The 23309-nt window shown below is 47.9% G+C and overlaps 1 protein-coding gene across 1 annotated transcript in view; it reads left to right on the top strand.

Annotated features, from left to right (window-relative positions):
• The first annotated feature begins 2260 nt into the window (after positions 1–2260).
• Smog (G-protein coupled receptor 158 smog) overlaps positions 2261–23309 on the top strand; it is a 394223-nt gene continuing 373174 nt past the window's right edge. The window contains exon 1 of the mRNA XM_077707544.1: positions 2261–2816. The gene's annotated coding sequence lies outside the window, so the exon portion shown is untranslated. The remainder of the gene's footprint in view (positions 2817–23309) is intronic.

Raw genomic sequence — 23309 nt, 5'->3', positions numbered from 1 at the left:
GATTACCGCTGATGAGGCTCTGAACGCCGTGTTCTCAATTTATGCTGCTCAAGCACTCACTCTTGCCTTAACATGAATCTCCAGACGTTTCAATGTAGCATTGCGGAGCGTGATAGACGAGCTATGAAGTGTAATAAAAATATTCCGCTCTCGCGGCTATCCCGGCGCAATAACGAAATTTGAATAGCGGTGGACTGGGCCAAAGAATCTTCTGATTAAGTAAACTGGACGTAGTAGTTAGTAGACCAGCTTACACTTCGCTGAATACTAAAGACCACAAAACCTCTCGTCCATTTTTTCTGTAGCGCTTGAATTTCATTTCAATTTACAGCAAGTGCTGAAGCGGTGCCCAAAATGTTATTAGAACATAGAAGTACCAGTGGGTACTGCGGTTGGTGCTGGGCACTATGCTTGTTTTAGCTACACAGCAGTTGGCCGCTTTGGAGTTGCCTTACTGGCCGTTTGGCTATGCGACGTTGTCTTACGTGACCTTGTTTGTCGAGCATACCCCATGTTTCACGAAACGATTACTTTCTACCGTAAAAAAAAAAAACAAACCATGTTCAAATACGGTAAAAACAAAGCAATGACGAACAACGGTCCGCGGCTCAGTTTGTACCACAATCTGAGAGTACTGACGATAAGCAAGGCTGCAGAGCCTAATGACGCACTGGACTTTCATTTGAATAGCCGGCCTTGTGACTTCATGGCACACGAAAACACACGGTTTGGTGGGAGAATCAAAATTCTGTTAATTTTCAGGGAATACGGCATCGTTTGGTGCCGGACAAGAGCTGGAGGCACTACAAACCACGAAATCTTTCGAATAAAAGAAACTTGTATTTTGTCTGCATAGACCTTAAACATATGCTGAATGCGTAGCTGTTACTGACGGCCATTCCTAAAAGTTTCTTACTGACGCTGTCTCTCGTGAATATTCTCCGTTTATGAGATGTCAGTGACAATTGTTATAGACGAAAAAATGAGCGTCCATTCTGGGAAGAGGGAAGCCCAACGAAGCTGGCGCTCTGGTGGGATGTGCTAGGTTGGGGTTTAGCTGTATTCGGGATTTGGTGGGCTGAATTACGAGGACAGTGGCGTGGCCTCTACGTGACCGACTACGTATATGCAACGATTTGTGGGTAGAAATCACTGACGTATCTAGCGCGTGGTTTGCAAAGGCGGCCGCCGAGAGAGAGAGAGAGAGAGAGAGAGAGAGAGAGAGAGAGAGAGAGAGCACTCGGCATTACGCAAGGCCAGGGGGAAGGGAGACGCCGCGCTTTGCGAGGGGTATGCACGACTCGGGAAAGAAGCGGCGCCGTAAGAGTGAAGCATTAACTGAGGCCGTAACCACAAATTGTGTTGCTTCACTGTGCAACCCATAATGTGGGAAAGCCAGCCTACAGAAACGAAGCTTAACCAGTTTTTTCGGCTTCACCTCTAAAGTCGGCTTCACCTCTAAACACAAGTGCATTGCTAGGAAGGAATTTTTGTAGGGGCATCATACCACCGTGTTATACCAAAATATGGCGACCCAGGACCACTTTATGTTGTTTATCAATTATTCCCATACGCTGAGAATTGCTCGTCTATGCTCTGCCTGTCAACCAAGACGATCTGCCGAATCGTAACCACAGACAGCTTCGCTGTAAAGAGGCAAGCGGTTATACCCTAACGTAGCGTCATTGTTCATGAATGCACCCAGTCAACATTTCAGTGTATTCCCGCCCCCTCGCATTCTTTTATATCATCCGCAAAATGAACGGGCGGATTAAGAGGTGCAGTATTTCTCACGTAAATCTCGGCGAAATTACTTCACGACTCCTCCAGAACCAATGCACTAACAACTTGGTAGCATCCATCACAGGGGAAATCGAACCTACGGCGGCTAATTACGCTGCTCGGAACAATGTCCCGCCGGGCTCGCCTACAAACGCAGGTATGTTTTACGGTATGTTTTTTTTCTCGTATCGAGGGGGTGCCTCAGTGCCTCAAACCTTCCCCTCTGCTTTTTGCTATTTCTCGCGCCACAGAAAGGTGGCGCGGTGGCAGCGGCGCGCAGTTCGCGGCAGCGGTCGATGCTGGACGCTCGAGCCTGGGCACGCAGCTGAGCCCCGAACGCACGCACAGGCTCGCAGCCGAGCCGCGGCCCGGAAAGGGGGAAAGAAGAGGAGAGCGGGGTTCGGGAGGGGAAGAGGTGGACCGGAAGACGGAGCGGGCTCGCGGCAGCAGCGGCAGCCAGCGGCGCGTCTGCGCAGTGGTCGCGCTCCCTGGGCTCTGGCCAACATGGCGACCCTCGACGTGGGACGACCTTCGCAGGGCCGGCTCCTCAGGCCGGGCCGTCGCAGCCTTCCGGGCCCCGCCACAGCCGCCGGCCGGACCGCGGCGGCGCTGTGACTCTCCGTCGTCGTCCGAGGGCCCCTCCTCTTTCTTTCCCGCGTGCTGTCGCCGTCCCCCTGGAGCGCTCCCTTTTCCCCGAGCCCTTTTCCTGGCCGACTGCTCCCGCAGACTTCTGCCGCCGCCGGTGGTGCCGTTCTGGTGTAACTCCCTCTCCGCCGCCTGCGGGGGGCGAAGAAGCAGCCCTACTCCGCCGGCGGGACCCGGGGGCAGTCCCCCGCCCCCCGATCCCTGGTCGGCCGGGCTGCGAGGGGGCGCGATGCCCAGGGCGCCGCAGCAGCGCAGGCCTCGGCGCTGCGCTGCGGCCCTCGTCGGCCCGCCGCTGAGGCCGCCCTCGTTGTGTCCGTCGGCATCGAACAGCAGCGAAAGCGGCACCGGCCAGGATTACCCCCGTCGTTGTCGCCAGCAGCGCTACTAGGGTGAGTGAGAGCCGCGTCACGGCGCAACTCAATCCCGGGCTTGATCAGCGGGCATTCCGCCGGATTTATCGGCTCCTATCGCTGACCTTCGGTTTAGGGGTCCGGCCGGCTGGCCGAGATAAGTACGTTAGCGTCCATTGATCAAGTGTCTCTTTGTACATTTGTTTCTAATTTAAGAATGCCGGGAAAGGATATAATATAACGAGAAAACGTGCGCTAATCTGCAAGACAGTGAAGCGTAACCTACAGCTGTCACATTCGTTCTTCATGCGCTAGCTTGTGATGTCTCAGCAAAGCGTTAAGAGTCCACTTAAGAGCTTGGCTTTCATCGCGCTGGTAATACCGGTCTGTTAATAACACAGCGGTAATCATCGCGTACAGTGACATCATGCACATTTAAAAAGTACTCGCAACAGCTGCGCTAAGGACTCCTGTACAAGAGGACAAAAAATCACCGTTTCGCAGCAGGTAATGCTGCAAATGTAATATTGCCGATGCAGAATTCTGGTTCCCGCTCTAACGGAGGCGTTCCGCTGAGTGTCACCGAATTTCGTACATTCATCGTCATGGCGGAACTTATGGTCGCTTCAGTTGCAGTTCGGTTGTAGTTAACTCTCAGTTTTATATATCCCCTTAACATAAATAAAACTTCGACGTGAGTTTCAATATCAAGAACATTTCGAGAATCGCACTCCACAGTTACCGTAAAAATGCTCTTGTGGCTGCCATCATTTGTTATAAGACAGAGTTTGATCGATTCATCCAGGCTGGCTGCGCTACTTAAGTACGTCTTGGGACAGATGAGGGTCAACTAGGAATATACTGGTGTAACGCACTAATATTGCAACCAGGTGAAAAAGTGCTCAGTGTGGCACCGGCCATAGGTATTAAACGTCTACATACTACCTACAAATGCTATGTGCCCCGCATGATTGAGCAAAATTAGGTATAAGGACCAACAAAATCACGAATGCATAGAAACTCGATGGTCGTGAATTCAGAACGTTGGCGCATACTCACAGGAAACACCCTTTTCAGTTTAGTTGAATGACACAGCTAAAACAACCCACTCTTCATACATGACCTTACTTTGCCTCCACTTCAAAAGTAAGTAGCGCAAATGAACCTCGTGCACCATCGCAATTTTCTTGTACCTGAAATATGAAAAAAAAAGAATACAGCGGCAATAAAATTGAACAAAAGCGCGCATGATAGAGTTTTTGCCTGCAATTTCTCGCCAAATTGTTGCGAATGTACTGAATCTCACGCATGACTGGATTTGTGTGAGCCGAAACAGCATTTAAGTAGGCGTTGAAGGTTGTCAAACAGCGTATTGAAGTAGCCTTTATTGAAGTAGCCAGAAGTAACCTTTACAATACAAGGCGCAGTGTTAATTGCATTCTGTTTACTTTTTACTATCGGCCTGTCGCTCCAACTCCAAGCCTCCTCAGGGAAACTTTGTCCTAATTATCTGCCTAGGGAACACAGTGATACCCCATCTATTGAATGTAGTGAGACCGAAGTGAACCGAAGTGAAACTGGAGATACCTGAAGTGACAACGGTAGCAATTTCTGCCTCACTTCTCATACAAGTCCAACTAGACGTCACCATACCGTTCTCAATAAAGTTAATTGTGCCTTGCAGCATCGCACGTCTTGCAAGAGGCCAGAATTTCTCCCATGAAGTAATGGAATCTGTGCCAGCTGAATTTTCTTCTCCCCAATATCTTGAGGGCTACATTTCCTGCCAAGTTAAATAAAATTAGACGATAATAACGAAATACCACATCGCGTCAAATTGCATTGGTAAACGTTTAGCATCCCAAAGCATACGCGGTTGGAAGGAGACGAAGATGGGGAAAGAGCTAAACACAGACACAGGAGAAAGACGAGATCTGCGAAATAAGGCTCAGACAGACCAAAGCGGGAAAATGTAGTGGGGACTCTTCAAGACGACCGCTCGCTTTAGGCTTACCGCCTTCCAGCTGTGACCATTTCCTACAGCCACGAACTCACTGCTATTAGCGCCTCCTTGCCGTCTCTAATCTATTCACTATGACTTACTAGGGACATGTAGCAAAACGTTTGTGTTAGTATTATTTTTCCAAGTGCTGAAACACCACCATACGGTAGTACACGGATACACCCCGGTGTCCTGATACGTGTACAGGTGTGCAACATATTTGGGAATCCGTACAAAGCTGCAATTTGGCCTGACACAGATTTGCCCCATCAGGGTTTTTGTGACAAACTGTAAAAAACTTTGTAGCACATTGGCAAGCGTTACGTGTATGAGCGGAAGCCAGTTAGATATCTGAATGAGGCTGTGAGATACTGAAGAATTTTACGAACGAAACATATCAATCTATTTTTAGTTTCTTGGGGATTGAATTTATATAAAGTATTAACTTTGATTGAGCTTCGACGTTATGATAGCAATGTACTCGCAACATTTGCCATGTCTGTATTAGTCCAGGAATTCGGGCTTGGCGTTGATATTCTGTTTAAATATTTTCACGTTGTCACGGCCGTAATCTCAAAAATACCGCTCTCCCTTTTACAGCTTCGTAATGACAAATACTAAATTTCTTGTGGGAATTTGTACGGCTGGCATATCGAACCATAAACCAATTGTAAAAAAAGACAGACTTGCTGGGCTAATTGGCTTATGTTGACACTCATGGAAAAAAACAGAAGAGAAAGCGTGCCTGTTGTCTTTTCTTTGCTTCCTGTCGACGTCTCTTTTTTTCGATGGGTTTGCCCAATATTCAGAGTGTCGCAAAAACACATAATTTACCTCAAATCCAGATCTGCAAAATGCAGGATTGGTTCGGGGAAACCTTGAACTCAACTTTTCTGGATTTACATGGATTATTTATATCAGCAAAAACCATTCGATATCTCTGGGTGCTTTCGTAATAATGAGCGATTTCAGGGAAAAAGAAGTCTTTTATCCTTTTCGGGCTGTCTTTGTGGTGCAGTGCTTTTTTAAAGAAAACTGGACAGATCTTACAGCATCACAAAAAATTAACGCAGCTTGCACTAAGCGTGCGAGGCTGGAAAAATAGCAGAGCTGATCGCCCCTCTTCCTTCGTCGTATACCCGGCTGGTTCACCTAACATTTATTTCCGTACTAACCACTGGAATTTCTCCATGACTGGCAGGCCCGGATCGTTTCGTCCGCAGGCTTTTACATCTCTTCCAAAGCGGGCCGCGTGAGCACGCGCCAAAACCCGCGGCCGAGCCCAAAGCTAACGCCCGCGCCACGAACTCAAAGGAAATGCTGTGCGCCCAGAATTCGATGATAGCTCAATCGTATAGACGCCGGTTTCATCATGCGTGGGACCCAGGTTCGAGTCCGAGCACGGAAACGGTTTTTAAAAACAATAGTCTTTCTTGGGCTTAACGCAGAAATGTTGGTATGTCTGCCTGTTTGTCTGTAACTCGAGCCATTTCGCCGACCCAAGTTACATGTGCACCGCAAAAATCAGAACTTCTGGTCGTGCGCAGGCGAGGCCGAAAGAAAGTCAAGGACAATATACAAATCATGCTGGAAGGTCATCCCATCAGGCCTACAAAAGCGATGCGAATTCTTGGATTAGACATTCAGGCGGACACAAGGAACACCGGCCTGATTAAAAAACTCAAGACAGCCACAGAACAAGTCACTCAGATGCTACGCAGGGTGGCCAACAGACAGAGGGGACTGAAAGAGCAGGACACCACCAGATTGGTCCAGGCCTTCATACTCTCACGCATTACTTACACTGCACCGTACGTAATTCTGACCAAGAGTGAAGAGGAACAAATCGACGTCATCATACGCAAAGCCTACAAACAGGCACTAGGAATCCCCATCAGCGCTTCCACAGCTCTACTGCTAAAGTTAGGCCTCCACAACACCACATCCGAACTAATCGAAGGTCACCTCTCAAGCCACAAATTAAGACTTGAACTGACACCCGCTGGCAGAAAGCTCATGGGGAAACTTCAGTGGACCCCCCAGGGTCAGCTACAACACAGAGCTCTTGTGTCAAATACGAGGCAGTGCATACAAATCAGGCCAATCCCTCGGAACATGCATCCCAAACATCACGAAGGAAGACGACAGGCCAGGGCCAAAGCCCTAGATAAGACTTATGGCAGTGATGAGGGAACAGTGTATACAGACGCAGCAAGCTGCAAACAGAAGAAAGCAATGGTGGCGGTGGTGACGACAAGAGAAAAATGCCTCACCAGCGCAACCATTCCAAAAACATCGAGTCAAGAGGCGGAAGAAGTGGCCATAGCGCTGGCTATTACTCAAACCAAGGCAACTACAATCATCTCTGACTCACAGCAGGCTTGCAGAAGATACATTGCGGGAATGGTGACTCCAACAGCACACCGCCTCCTGAGCGCAAACCCCCCAAACCGGAAGGTCATGATAGTATGGGCCCCGGCACACTCCTCTCTCGCGGGCAACGATTTCGCCCACGAGACGGCCTGCGCACTCGCCAACCAGGCCACGGAAGGAGATCCTGACCCCACCCCCGTTGTTTCCTACCGAGACATTACCCAGCACTACAGGCTCGAACGAAGGATCTATTCACCGTCACACCCCCAGTTAAGTAAACACCAAGGATCCACGCTTCGACTGCTACAAACCAACACGTTCCCTCATCCGGTTCGACTTCATAAGCAATACCCTAACCAGTATTCACCGCATTGCAAGTTCTGCGGAGAAACAGGCTCCCTGTATCACATAATTTGGGAATGCAGTCAAAACCCAGACTTGCCACCCCCTTTTTCTAGCCCAAACCTCGAGCAGTGGGAGACTGCGTTGTCCAGCGCACACCTCGCCGACCAGGTCATGCTGACGGAGAGGGCTGAACGTGCGAAGACAGCGTTTGGACTTCTGGACTGAGAAGCCACTCCCACGCATAAATACGCTAAATAAAAGTTTCTCTCTCACTCTCTCTCTGTAACTCGATTCAGCCGACCGGCCAAAGTGAAACAGAAGCTGCACAATAGGTTATGTACCCACAGCCACAGTCCGGTGGAAATGTGGCATACTTGTCAACGCTGTTGAACAAGAACAGAACATTACACAAATGTGATGCATAAAATCAATACATCAGTGATATTTGCGCTGTTCCTTTATTATAAAATTTATAAATGTTGGATTTTTACGAATAGCAAATGAAATACTACATCCACTGCAGAAAAAAAAAATCACTCTGTCGCCTGCTGTCACCCGCGCCACTACAGCTTCTGCAGGCATTTTAAGAAAGCAAATGGCAACAGCTTCTGAAGGTTTCACTAGATAGGTTCCACGTTCCGCTTGGGAACGCACGTGGAGTAGGGCAACGGGGTTCTATAAAAACGTGAGCAGGGTGCCTTGATTCACGCATGCCTCCGCCATAAGGCAGCGCTGGCATCGAAGCACCCGGCCTGGAGCAGTGGAACTGGGTATATTTAAATTGACTTGAGCTAACCTCTAGCATGGGAGGAGCGAAACGGGAGAGGAGCAGCATTAGCGGTAAGGGGGAAAGAGAAGGGAGGCATTTACTTGGCAGAGGTGCCCGACGACTATCGTCTTTCGTCGACATTTGCAACAAAAGGAGCAGCTGCGCGGCATTTTTTTTTTCTTTCTAATTGGCTGCGCATGTTAGTGTTCCCCGCCGCTGCTAATCCCGTGCCCCTCGGACCTTTGCGGTGGCCCAGTGGTATGGTTGCCGGTTTCACGCTGTAAAGATCCCGGGTTCGATTACCGGGACATCCCTAACCACATATCTTTCTTTGGGCTTCGAGGTTTTTCGGGGCGACGAACGGAAAAGGCTCGGCCTGAACAGCTCTGGCGTTAATATTCTCCTGAAATTCCAGTCCAATAGGTCCAGCAGTTTTGCTGGGCCTCGGAGGTTTCTCGGAGGCTTCCTCCGATTCGTTAAAAGCGTAATTGTAAAGTAGTACGTTCATCGTTTTAGAGGATTCTTCAGATGAAATCCTGAATGTGAGTCTGGAAACTTTCGCAGGTAACATTTGTGACCAGTAACCAATGCGGCATATCAACGGCCCGACCATATATTGAGGAATCCGTACAAATCCGTAATTTACCCGCAAATCCAGATTATTCCCAAATTGGTTGGTTAAGGCGAAACACTGAAATTACTTTTTAGTCTTGGGATACATACACAAGCCAAAAGGATACCATATCTTAACGACCTGCGCGGTAATCACGAATTTCTGTAAACACAATTGATTCCTTTTACATTCCTAGCGGAGTAATTACTAAAAGCGATCCCCTACGAAATGATAGCAGTATACACCGGAATTTTCAAGTCTATAGATCAAGCTGTTTCGTCTTCGCGTTGATGAATCAGTCCACTTCTTTTTTTAGACATATATAGGTGCAGTATTGTTCTTATGATAAAAAAACACGAAAGCATAACTCAAAACAGAGTTTTAAGGCCGTTGTGCAGCGGGCGGGCGTGTGTGCGTGTGTCTGTGTGTAACGCATTATAAACCTACCAATAGCAGTTTTAAGGCAACCGTGTCTGGCCAGCTGTCCAAAGCAGGATTACCTTGTTATGAACCATCGCAATACGTTATTTGATACGCACTTCTAAATCCAAGCTTTCTTCGCTTCACTGATGGCGACCGTCAACACCAAAACGTATTGCAGGACAGACAACTTTCTCTGACGATGATGATGATGATAGTGGGTGAAGTGAAAGATAGTTGTAACGCAAAGTCGAAGTCCGGTCCCAAAATTCAAATCGTTACGCCCAAAAGGCATTCCACAAAAGCTAACTAAAACAATAGGTTTCCGGGAAGGCGCACCACCACCTCAATAGAAAAATGCTTTCCGTGTTCAGAATCGAAGCAGGGTCCCTCATGTTATTTTTTTTATTTTTTTAATTCGAAAGATTGTCCTACGGCACAACAGGGAGGTTTATAGATACAACATTGCACCAGTTGCATGCAGAAAGCCAAGAAGAGACCGGTACTGGGATACCGTCGTCCCTGGTGTTATGATGCCGACATCTATCTGATTGTGCCATTCTGATACCGACAAAGAGGTTTGGATTGTGCACTTTGACTTTGACTTAGCTTTCATGGGAGAGAGCTTCGTGTTTTAACCATGTTCTCTTAAGAAAGGGGGCTTTCAATTTTTAGCAACGGTGCTGTTTAAGCTTTCTTCTGTCCGTGCGGATCGTTAACAGGAAACTCCGCTCGACCAAGTGAAGAGGTGGAAAATGCTACTCCAAGAAGTGCGAATAAAAGTGGCGAGGAGGCAAGGAGCCCACGAGTAGGTGTCGGGAGTGTGCGCCTGAAGAAAAACAAAATTAAAACTCCCACCTCCCCTCGCGGGAACCCCTGTGTAGATGCGACACATAGGGGGTTCACGTTGCAGCGTTGGACAGCGGAGGAACGGCGTTGGAACGATGGAGCGGAGCGGCGCAGGCACCGCGTTTTATAGCGCGCTTAACGTTGAGGGGACGCGCCGGCGCCAGAGCGTCTGCCGTGGCTATTACGCAACACAATCTAACACAATCCACTTTAATCCAATCCAATCCAAATACAATCCAATCCAAGCCAAGCCAAGCCAAGCCATTCGAATCCAATCCAATGCCCTCGCGAGAGAGTGTTGCTATCGGAGAGGAGAGGGGGTGAGTGGCGGAGGGCGCAGCTCGCGCGGCGAAGAGAATGGGGGAGGGGCGGACGACAACGACGCCGACGACGCTGCATGGACAAGGCGAGTTAATGAGATGCAGTCGCATCTAAAACGCTTGCGGCGTCGGAATCAAACCAGGGTCTCTCGCATTATGAAACCGGCGTCTATCCGACTGAGCTGTCGTCGTATTCGGGCCGCTCAGCCTTTCCTTCGGGCTCATAGCGCGGGCGTTGGCTTTGGAATTAGGCTGAGTTGAACTGAACTTTGGCTTCGGACTTTGGCAGTTAGGATTTTGGACTTTAGGAGGGTGGATTGTAGACGTTGATTTAACTCAGTTTGTGTAAATAAAGCCTCGCTTTATAATAACATTTCTTTTAAGCAAGGGGCAGACCTAAGAAAAACCAAGTTAGAGCTAGTGAAAAGCACCAGCTCCGCTAATTGCTCAGCCTTCGCGTCTCAAGTGCCAAGGTGGCGGAATTTTGTTTTCGATTTCACCACTCCAAGGAGTTCCCATAATGCATTTATCTCTCAACAGGCTCGCCGGAGCCATCAGACGGTACTGGTATTTTACCACAATGCATCTCCAGCCCTACCACACTTTTTTTCCTTTTCAGCTAAGATGTATAGATGGTACTCACTGAAATGTTTAGCTGTCATTTTCTTCGGTTGGAAACACTGAAAACTGCCACAGACATGGCCGAAGCCCCACAGACATGGCGCTGCTTGTGCCACTGCACCCGCACGCCGCAGAAATAAAAACACCGCCGTGCGTCGTCTGCTCCGTTTAAACCCGGTTCTCAACGGTGGTGTCAACAGAGATGTTATTAATCGAACTCACATTGGAGTCGAGGCATTGCTTTGCGTTCGGTGAAGTAGAGTTTTGAACGTCCAACATACACCTTGAAAAACAGCGCAAAAAACTCGGACGTAGAGAGGTTACACAGACACGAGCGCTCGTGTCTGTGTAACCTCTCTACGTCCGAGTTTTTTGCGCTGTTTTTCAAGGTGTCATGCATACCCAACTAGCCCAAAGTCAAGCTTTATTGTGTCCAACATACATCATGTGCTTAGCACGGACAAGTACCGCCATCCCGCGGAGACCGACGTAACCAGTGACGGCGCACTCACAAGGTTGCCTGCATGCGTGCCTCGCCAGTGTTTACAACCTATAAATTAATGCGTCAGCATACCTCCTCGGTTGCTCGGTTCTCGCGTCGGCTTAAGCCAGACAGCCTGGCTGTAAGACGTCAGCATGAATTGCGGCCGGAACACGTGGGGAAGATTCTGCTTTAAAAAAAAAAAAAGTCCTAAAGCCTTCACATTTCGACATGACTGTTTATGTTGGCCGTTGAAAAATCTTGCCACCAATACATTTGTAAATATCATTGAAACCGACTTTAGAAGGGCTCCCCGTAAAGCTTCATTTCTGTAAAGCTGGGTTTTCCGGATTGTAAACTGCACTGAAGGCCACGTATGAAGAAAAATTGAGTTATTGCGTGCTTCGTGACATAAACCACCCCACAACACTAAACTCAGCCGCACAAACACAACATTAATCTCAGCCGCACTTTTGTTGCGGCATTTCCTCTTAAAGACATTGATCGGTTGATACGAAGTCGAGCCTAGTAGTGCGGGGGTGAGCCTATCGGAGAGCGATAAAAAATTCAGGTGGGAAAGAAGGTCACGTCCGCTTTTTAACCTGAATAAGTGGACATACAGATGGGCTACCGAGGAAACTACGACTGGATGTACAGGTGCACTCAAAGAGAAAGTTCTCGAACCCGCTTCGCAATTCGGGCTCTCCAAATCAGTGCAAGGGTATCTTTAACAACGCATTTTTATCTACTGCAAAACAGTACACCGAGAGATAGACTGCCGTGTCCGCCGGGTGTTGGATCGCCCCGAATCTATTACCGCAGCGGTTACTCGCCGGGCGAAGCCATCGCATTACACGCCTCGTTCCCCGACGCCTTTCACCTCCGCTGCTGTCTGGGACACTCGTCAGCCTTCCTTTTGTTCCTCCCATCACATTCCCGAATAGAAAAAAAAGAGAGAGGGGGCTGTATTTCGTCACCACACCCGCAGTGCCAGTCTGGCTGGAAGGACCTCGCTCGCCGGTGCACCAACAGAAACGGCAGCGCGGCCAGCAGTCTCCACCGGCCCACACCCGAGCCTCGCAGGCGAATCAGCGTTCAGGACAATTTCATTAACGCCCCGGCCGCATTAGTCTCGTCTCTCCCTCTCCCCTTCTCCCCAAACTCCGCTCGCCCGTCCGGCGGTCGTTTCCCCTCTCCCAGCATCCCATCCCCCAAGCAGTCTAGTTATTGCAACCTTAGCCGCAACAAAAGAGGCGCCGCCGTGACGACCTAACCGGTCAGCATTAAGACTGGACGACGGCGACGACGACGACGACGACTCTCTCCTGTGCGGCGAACAATGTGATTCACCGACTGGGCTCGCCTTTCCCTACTCTGACCGGTTTTCCCCCAAGGCGCTCCGTCGAGGGGGAATCAAAAGGAAATAAGGAGGAGAGGGGGAGGTTTAGAGAAGGGAAAGGAGAAGCCAGGAAGGCGGCTGGCCGGGCAAAATGAGAGAACCCCTTGGCTTCTCATTACTCACGGCGCGCTTATCACTGCGCGCTAATGGTCTTGGACCTAAACGGCTGCGAGGCGTTTGTAAACGGCCAAGGCGCGGGCTGATAGCGCGAGAGAGCCGGCCGCCCCATCTTTTATTCCTTTCTTCGGCGAAGTCGGGTCCGGCATCATCTGTGCGCGGCCGCTAATGGGAACGAGGGTGACCGGGAGGATGATGCTGCTGCACGGAGCCCGCTTCTTCTTTTTCTTTGATTCATTCTCTCTCGGGTTGGTGAGGAACCCTTGGATCGACGTTACCTAGAAAAACGGTACCGATTGGCTTACCCGTACCGTTTGGTGCTCTTGGTTATTTTCAGTAACGATCTCGGAAGCTCTGTTTCTTGCGCTGTACGTTTCCAGTTCTTAGAACAGAGGCACCATTGGCGGCTGAGATGTTCCTGCATGGGGAATTTCACTTCCTTGATGGTTATGTCATTCGCACGCCGTGAGCTGTGATTCAGTTTGGCTGAACGACTCTTGGCCGTCCGAAAAAATGGGGCGAGAGAAAACGTCAAAGAATAAATAAGAAAACAAAGAAAAAACGACGCAACAAGAAATAATTACGACGTTTAAGCAAAAAAAAAAAAAAAAAACTAGACCGGCCAAGATAGGCATTCGAATAGCTTTGTTCACTTTTACTTTCCTTCAGGGGCGGTACAAAGGATGGTCGAATGTAGAGAGAGAGAGCAGACATCGAAGACGTGAAAGCTTAGTGCGTAGCTTGTGGCAGCAAAATAATCACCGGCACTCCTACTGTGATAATAGGACTACAGTTAAACCTGGATGTCCCGAACCTCAATGTAACGAATTCCTGGATTTAACGAACTTTTTCAATTCCCCAGTTCCATCCCCATCGAACGCCATGTGTTTGCCACCTCTATGTAACGAAGGCGTTGCGGAGGTTAACCTTGGTGTAACGAACTCGCTAAGCTGATCAGTCATTCTTTTCTGAACTTTTAATAAAAATATCGGCTGTCGAAACGCACTTACTTACCGAATACTAGCACTACTTTAAGGAGCCAGCAGCTACAAAAATGTCTAGAATCGCTGAAAACAAAATTAGTCATGATGATGATGATAAACGGAGCTGCTAGCGCCATCTCATGGCTAACACAGCACCCACTTGAGGTTTCGCTTGTGTGGCGCGACACCACGTCGCAAGGGTAGCTACATTTCACTGTTTTTTCTCCCGCACCGCAAACGACAGTGTGTTCCCACATCTGAGTGCGGTGTCGGTTCGGCACTTAAGTTTTGATGTGCTTGGGCTGCCTATCGGCCTCTAGTCGCGCTTATCCACTTCTATCTGTGGTGTCGGTTCGTCTGTGATGAGCTCTGCTGCCAGAAAACCGAGCCTTTTCTCTTTTCAAGGCAAGCAAGTAAATGCCATCGCCGCCCGGCACGGTATACCAGCTAGCACCCTCAAAACATTTTTTAGTGCGGAAGTAAGCATCAAGTTGTCGAAAAGGCGCCCTTTTCAGCATAAATTTGGTTCTTCAAACGCGTTTTTTGGAACCAGAAAGTTTCAAAATGCAAAAGTGGTAATTAAGTTACGCTTGTGAATACAGGTATAAGTGACTTTGACTCTTTGGAGCGCGGTGTAGTGACTATGCTCATGCGAAAGCAGCAGGAACGAATCGCACAGTTTTCTACTGTGAGATAAGTCCTTAAAGGGTGAGTTCACCTTCACCGATTTCTAGCATTCTGGTTTCGTTTCTGCTTCATTCACGCGACCCTCAACTCGAAACCTGCATGTAACAAAAACCTGGATGCAGCGAAAATTTGTGAGATGTTGTCAACTTCGTTAAATCCAGGTTTAACTGTATAGGCGCAGATAATAGCCTCGTCTATTTTCCCCCCTTCTTCTATGCTCGCGAATACCGGCGGCGCGCTCCCTCCCCCCAACCCCTTCTTGCGTATGGCAGTGGCCCACAGCAAGTCCGCCTTCGCGTACGTGCCAACCCTTGTACATAGGAGCATAATTACGGCCTTGGGGAGCCAGGACCGACTCTGGAATTCTTGCGGCGATATTGGGAAGTGAATCAGATTTAAGCGCCAAGCACAACTTCAGGAAAAAAGGGGTTTGGCAGGACAGAGCCGCACTAATAACTACTCTTTATTTCGCAGCGACACCGATTGTAATGCTCTGGAAAATACACGTCAGAATACTACAGAAAAATAAAAACAAATAAAACAGAAATAAAGGACAATGTAAAATCATGAAGGCAGCGGGGCACTCTAATCGTCAAGATAGTCAATCTCGCAGGCAAACTGATCAGTGGAAGGCTTGCTAACGCATCTCTCCCCCGTCGTGTTAATAACATAGACCCTCCAAAATTTCTCTTTCGCGCTGTTTGCTGTACTTTTTCAATACTCTTGTCTGGTCCAATTTTGGCGCGCAGGCTTTGGTGGTGCATTGGGTCCTGCAATGTCGCGCCAAGTTTCTTCGTGTACCTCTTTCCACTGCCGCGCCATGCTCCAGCAACCGGTCACCACCACGTTTGTCCAATGTAGACACGGCCACACTTTAAGGGAATTTCATAAACCACGTTCTTTTGACGTGGTAGAAACGGAGTGCTATGCGCTTTCGTACAGATAGGTGGCCTAGAATCTCACAGCGGTTGATCTTGCGACACATTTATCCCCTAGTTTATTACGTGCGCTGAAAACTACACGCACACCCGCACGCTCCGCATTCTTCTTGACGCGGTGCGAAATTCCGTGCAGGTATGGAATAACTGCAGTCTTCTGACTGGTCTGCGGTGTGCTTTCCCTTTCCACGACTCCAACATGCTGCTCACCCAGCACCCAGCTGCTCACCCGCTAGCCCACATAGCATGGATGCTGGGTAGCCCGCCGCAGTGCTTTCGCACCGCATCAAGAAGAATGCGGAGCGTGCGGGTGTGCGTGTAGTGTAGGGGTGCGTGTAGCCTCTTCGCAGTTGCAAGAGGCTGGCTATCCGCTGAGTGTGTTGCGAGCCTTTTGTGACAGGCTACAACGAAAGCTTAGGCATGACACGTAAGTAAGGGTAGAATGAAGAAAGCAAAAGAGCGCCCTAAGGTTTCTGTAATTCCATATGTACATGGCCTCTCCCACCGACTAAAAAAGGTGGCCGAGAACTTTGAAGTGAAAGTGGTGTTCTCTGCAAAAAAACCAAATCGGTGGTGTCTGTCCTATGGTAAAACATAAATTTGAGGGTAAGCATGAAGTAAAAAGAGGTTGCACTATTCCACAAGCGTTCTTTTGTTGAATGAACGAGGTATGGTGTCTACCAGATACCATTGAGATGTGAGCACGGGTATATAGGTCAAACTGGAAGGTGCCTTAATATATAATGGAAAATGCGTAGAGCTTGCAAGGAAACCCTTTCACGCACTTAGCCGCGCATTGTAAAGACTGTGGCTGCACACCCCTGTTTAAAAAAACAGCTGCTTAGTTTAAACATCACAATCGAACTTCCAGAGAGATTGTGGAAGCGTTTTACATATCTAAGTACAAAAACAAGTGCGTAAGTCACCCCTCTGTGGCATTATTAGACAAAGAAATATCGATGCTATCTTGTATGTAATGTCTGAAGCCGACACGAATTTGCTGTGTGTGCTGTGTGCGCTGCCAAAACGTTTTTGCGATGATGATGGGCAGTTTTGTAGATATATACGTCCTCCGTTTCCATCAGTAAAATTTCAGTTGTTAGTGTGCGCTAGTCCTCATCGTTTCCGTCTTCGTCCTTGTTTGTTTTTTTCGCAATCGGTGCCATGCTTTGAGAACACTCTGGCCAGTGTTCGTGGCGTGATCTATTCCGTTCTCTTCTACTCGCCAGTTCACGTGCGTTCGCGAAAGCTCGCGCTACAGACGCCGAGTTTGCGAAGCCGGTTGCCACCGGTTCTAGCGCGTGCTAACGCGGTGCACTTTGGAAGAGATGTGAAAGCCTGCTGACAAAACGATCCGGGCCTGCCAGTCGTGGAGAACTTTTAGCGGCAAGTTCGCAAATCCATGTGAGTTGCAACAGCCGGGTCTCCGTTGAAGAGAGAGATAGGGCGACAGAAGAAGAGCGCCACTCCAGAATAAGAGGAAGCGCTGCGCGAAAGCCGCCGCGCCCCTATACGAACGGATGCGGTGACTTCGGTCCAATCCCGATTATCGCGGCGTTGAAGCGGCGGCGAAACGTCAGCGAGTTGCAGAATATCCGGAGTTGCGAGCTCCTGTATATCGATGACCATGTTCATTGCTCTTTCGGGGCTAACGACGACGACACGCAGAAAACTTGGCCGAACCAAGAATAAGCTATAGCTGCGGCCGCCAGCTTTGCTGCTTGCCCAGTCTTTGCGCCACTAGTGTGAAGCTGCCCCAATATTCTTGCTTCAATTCAGATGTAACAGATTTCAGCGCGTTTAGAGAGATCATATAGCGAAACTGAGAAGGAGATAATCGCAGGGAATAGATAATAATATATAGTAAAAATGTTCTAAAACAATAATAAATTGAATCTGGTTGTGCCTCTTTTTATTTCCTTTAATTATATTTGATTGATCCCTGAAGCAACCTATCTAACAGTACCGTACCGTTCCACCTTTGTGCTTGTGTACAGGTCTTGAATTTATTCATGTAATAAGGAACGGCATAGTTTGTATCTTGACAAGTTAGAATAAAGATATCTCAGTGGTAATTGGGGTGGCTACAATAACTTTATTTGGGCTGTTTGCAACATAATAGCTGTAGAACAGACTAACAAAAAGAATCTCGCGTTCATTAGAAATCTCTTTGTGAGTAAGGTGGCAGAAGCTAATTAAAAAAAAAGAAACATTGAGAAAGCTAGATTGTTCACAACACAGAGAAATAAATTCTGTGCGGGAGGTCGGTTTTTAATTCTGTACCACACCACCTCACATTTAGAAAACTAAGTTTACTCACCCTTATAACAAGGCCCTCACCATATATTTAGGAGCAAAGCAAGAAAAAATACGAAAAGCAGGGATTTTAACCATAGAAAGCCGGTTGGCTACCATGGCCGAAAGCAAAGAGGCGGAAAGGAAAGTTAGAAATAGTAGAATAAGGGTAATAAAGAAATGAAAAGCAGAAAGAAAACTGCAAAAAATGCGGTATGAATCCACATTACATTAATTAAACAGAAGAAAAATGCCCCCAACAAACGCATCGAATAAGCCTCTCGAGTAAGCCTCTAGCGCCTCACTCGAAAAAGCCTCTAGAGCCGTCGACACAGGCTGGTTGTCCTTAGAAAGTGAAGAGGCGCTTTCTTTGCCTCCCACAGAAAAGCGATGGCTGATACTAAGGCACTACAATAGTCTGTTCAGTGAACAGATGGACACCAAGTCTGCGAAGAGAGGCAAACAAAGGGCGCCCCTCACTGTCGCAGTGCCATAAGAGGTGCTCTATAGTATCGTCCACATCACAGCCGTCGGGGACAGCGCTGTCTGCCATTCCACTGAGGGAACTACAGGCTTTAGTAACAGCTACACCGAAGCGCAGGCGGCAAAATATGGTTGCCCCACGGCGGGGGACAGCACGACAAAGTAGACGCTCCAGTTGATGACCCACTGAAGTCGGGCGCGAACTTAAAAGCCCCCGGTGCTCTTTTTAGCCAGTGTACACTTGAACGCAATTTCGCGTCGATGAGTTGCCGCATTTGTTTTTGACATCGTGACGCAGGCGGTCTTGAGAAATTGGTGCAGCTTGACTCTGTGATTCATACCCATCATGCCACAGACGCTTGGGAACCACATTTCAGTGTTTCTCCTATGGCATGATGGGTATGACTCAGCTTCGTGGCCACAATTGGCAGCCTGGTTTAAAGCTATATGATTTCAACCACGACTTGTTCGTAAGAACCTCGGCACAGGGGGACTGACAGCACGGCTGGGTGGAATTTGAATCGCGGAAGATGGTTCATTTGCGATTTGTGCATGTATTTATGGGGTTAGCGTAGTGCAGTGCGTCCCGAAGGGCTCGGAAGTCGTCATGTTGTGATGTTCGGGAATTAGCGGTGAAAAATCTTGCTGGAAGGGTTACAGTACCAGCCGATGTAGAGGGTGTCACTGAGTCGTTCGTGTATACATTAAACAGGTCACTGTAAGAAGACTGTAATATTAACGAATTCCGTTGTCGTACCTGGGGAGGGGCGAAGCATGCAGTATATAAGTTTATTCTTGGCGCCTTGGCGTTTCTGCCGACGGAGGTGAAACCATCGGGAAATAGAGGTATACGGCTTTGCTGTAAAAGTCTCTTGTCTTTGAAGCACGAAGCTCTGTAGCGCGAGGCGTAAACGGGTGTCCCGGTGTTTTTTTAGTACGCGTCACGAAGCGACCTAGTGCGAGGCGTAAACGAGTGTCCCGGTGTTTTTTTTTTGTTTTTTTTAACGCGTTACGTTCTAGCGCGAGGCGCGAACGAGTTTCCCGGTGTTTTAGTACCGTGACTACAGGAGACGACGATTACAACGACGAAAGGAAACGCCAACAGCCCCAGTCCATACGGCACTTCGCCCTAAAAAAATACAAAGCAATATTTTTTCTTCGCGCTTACCATACGGTTCTAGGCATATTTTACTAACAAAAATCGTTTTTTGTTTACACTCGCGACTGTTTTGTTGCATAGCTCGAATATAACACCTGTATTTCCTTGCCTTTATGGAGATAAGTGTACCCTTACGATTTTTAGGTATTTCGAAACTGCAACGAAACCGCCGCGTTAAAACCGCAACTTTTTTACGGCCGTGTATTTTATCTTCACCTTTTTCCAAATATTGAATTTAGATACCCTGCCGTAATTCTCACGGCGTATTTGCCCCGGTAAAGGGCTTAGCTATAGGCGCACCTGTAATCGGCTATTCATCAAGCCTTTCGTTCGCTTCTGGACTTAAGTTGTAATCCTCTTAGCCAGCGACCCAACGAAAAAAGGCTTTTCAAGGCACGAACTTAAACGACGTTAGATATCTGTCAAGGGTCTGCATCACAAGACAGCCCCAATATCGTCGTTCATTGGGTTTTGAAAAAGTGGCACAGATATTGCGTCGTATAAGAACTCATCCGCTCATTTTAAATTAAAAACGCGCCACAAATTAAATTTACCATTGTGACATTTATTTCAGTTTGTTATTAAAATTTAAGACCGCCTCTATTATCTGTTGCATCCTATGGCGTGTTCACTAGGTGCCTTGGCGCATCAGCAGATAGCACAGCTGTAAAACACATCTCGTCTGAACTTTAATCCTGGCAAGAAGGTCAGAAACATCATCCTCTTAACTCTGTGAGTCCAGGTTTTCGCTTATGGGAACATAAAGTCTTTTTGCCTATTTTAACAAACAGGTCCTAGCAGGCCTTTTTGATTGCCTTGATAAATACTCATGCTTATCTTGTGTCGGCCTCGTGAACAAGCACTAAAAAGAAAGAAAAGGTTATAGATAAGTCTTCCAATGCTTCGTTGTGCTAGTTTATATTCGCAGTACCAACTTAAACTTATTATCGTTCACCCCAGATGACTCTACGCTTACTACGAATTAAAGTTGAAATTGGTGGTCTAGCGCCCCGAAGCAACATGCCCCAATGGAAGGCTGTGGTTCGATTTAATCCCCCTGGGTATCTTTAATGTGAACGCAAATTCACGTTTGCCTTCATTTTTCGTGCCCACGACAAACAAAAAGTATAGTATTATGAGGCCACAAATCATGCCCGTGACCTGGTGCCTCATGCTCACCTGGCGTGATATTATTGCTATGAACAAACTCGCGTTTTACCATCGGGAATATATATGCAATGAGCTGTGCTCAAAAAGATATGCCGCAGGTAATACCTAAAGAAAACAGGAGATGATTGATGCTACTCGAATAAAAGGGCCTGACGACTACCTTGTAGGGCAGGGCCCGACAGTTCTAGCTCTAAGGTGATTACACGCGTAAAATACATGGGAAGTGAGACACCTCAAGGGGGGGGGCGGAATCCCCAAGGGCAGAGAAGCCACAAAAGAGTCCCCGATCGAAGGGCTCTCGGAACGGTGCTTGGACTAGGTTGTCTCTGAATATTCTTTTTCTTTTTTGATCAAAAAAAAAGGGGCTGGGAGGTACTGTTCTAGCGTGCACTTTCAACGGGTAGTTACAGTGTACTGTGAATTCTCGCATTATTGCATGTAGTTCATCGGAACATTCCGCGGGGTTCTTGACAAATTTCTCTTCAGTAGAACGGAAAGTTGAGCTAGTTGGATCTGATTCCTATTTGAAGCGCAGAAAGACGATGTTGCCTCGTGTTGTCCTCTTCTTGTGTATCGTCTGTCTGCGCTTTAAATTTGAATGGTAATTTCTCTTCACTATAATATCCACTAAATGCCAGCACAATTACACGACTCGGTCCTTCTCTTTCAACGAGAAACACACCAGTATGATATTCAGGTCACTAAGCGCTATTCATGTAGCTCAATGTTACCAGTAAAATGTAATAACGTATAACCGGAATTCTAATTATATGTATCATCGTTATCATCATCACCCTGTTTATATTCACAGCAAGAAGAATGTCTTTGCCCTAGTCTTCCACCGTTCATAACCTGGGCCATCTGCATGAATTATTCGCTGCTCCCGTATTTTCTAACCTTAACACTCAATTGAGCTCTTTCGTGCCGCATTTCTTTTGCCGTCCCTCAGTAATAATTCGCTTACCAGGTTGCCGCCCTCTTGGAATACGTTCGCGTTGCATGCGTACCCGAACTCGGCCTCTTTTTCTATTCGCACTACCGCTACCTCTTTCGGTGCACTACTGCTCGCCAAATTTCCATGAATAGCCTGAATAAGGGTTGCAGAGCATCAATACCCCCAACACATGTCAATGTTTGAAGCAGCAACGCAAGTCAATGCCTGAAGTCGTACTACCGCTACTTCTTTGGGTGCACTAGTGCTGGCCAGATTTCCATGAATATCTTAGATGAGAGTTCCAGAGCTTCCGTATGCCCCACACATGTCAACGTTGCAAGCCGTATGTTTCGCGCGACGGCGCTTACTGGACAGCTTATGCATACTACAAAAGCCTAGAAAGCTGTTCTTATTAGATTTATTTGGACACACGTTCATTGGACTTCAGTACTTCCTTGGTACTAAATTACCTAAGATAGGGGGTTTTGGAAAGCCAGCTGTCCTATCTTTACCGAAGATCAATTTTATTTTCGTGTGTAAGACGCAGGGCGGCCACTATTAGCAGCTACTTGTCGCTACTGCGGTGCTGATGTTTCGGGTCGAAGCAGCACCCTGAATTCAGGGAGCTCATGAATACTGAATGGTTTGAAGAGTCGCCCTCCATACAGCTTGTGGGTAGTAGCAAATACCGGTCGTGTACCGCAGTCTCCTCGTTATGCCGTAGCCTAGCATACAAAACTGGTTACTCTTCCTCGGGGCATAAAAAGGTGCCAGCGCACCTTGCTTCTAGTCGGGTCATTCAAAAGCGACAACCGTGTCAAATGGCAATCAGTGGGGCGTGTATTCAATCCCCAGCCCTGGCGATGCCTCGTAACCTTGTTGATGTGTTCCATGTGTCACATATGAACCACACACAACGACGCATGCACGCCGTGCTCACGCACCCACGTACGCCAAAACAAACTGTAGATAGTTTGGGCACTGCTAAGGGCGTTTCGTGAGTAAAAGCCGGAGATACAGCTCCGCAGGCTTTCAAGGCCTAAACGGTACCCGATGTACGTCAAAGTAAGTGAAGAGCGCAACTTCCAGTCAGTGGGGAAAAATGGTTCATGGTTACGCTTTGCTTTATTGCGATATTTTGTGTAACTTTCTTGGACCCTGGGCCAAGAACAATGAGTCATCTTTAGGGACAATAATTCTTCTGCGTTTTTTGCGAGATTCTGGACTAGACAAAACTTTGTAATTCTCCCATTGTGCGCATGCCTACATCTGTACGCGTTTGCGCCGTCATGCACGCTTTGACTCCTTTTTCTTGCGCTCTGCGCCTTCTGGCCTCCATTCGCTGAATTTTTTTTCTTTTCCTTAACTTTATTTCGAGTTTTTTTCCTTGCACTACATTGCGTGCCATATTTCATTTAACTTTTGTTTTCTCTCTATTGTTGCTTTCCCGATCTCTCACATTCACTTCACTGCATTGTAATCCCCCCAATCTGGTGTAGCAAGCACTGCCGCAAGCAGAGCTGACCTCTCCAGCCCACATTAAAGAGTTCTCTCTCTCTCTCTCAGCGGAGCTG

Source organism: Haemaphysalis longicornis, unplaced genomic scaffold, assembly GCF_048455015.1.
Source record: "Haemaphysalis longicornis isolate Haplotype H1 unplaced genomic scaffold, Haemaphysalis longicornis Haplotype H1 scaffold_4, whole genome shotgun sequence".
Lineage (NCBI taxonomy): Eukaryota > Metazoa > Arthropoda > Arachnida > Ixodida > Ixodidae > Haemaphysalis > Haemaphysalis longicornis.
This window is presented reverse-complemented; position numbering and strand designations above follow the sequence as displayed.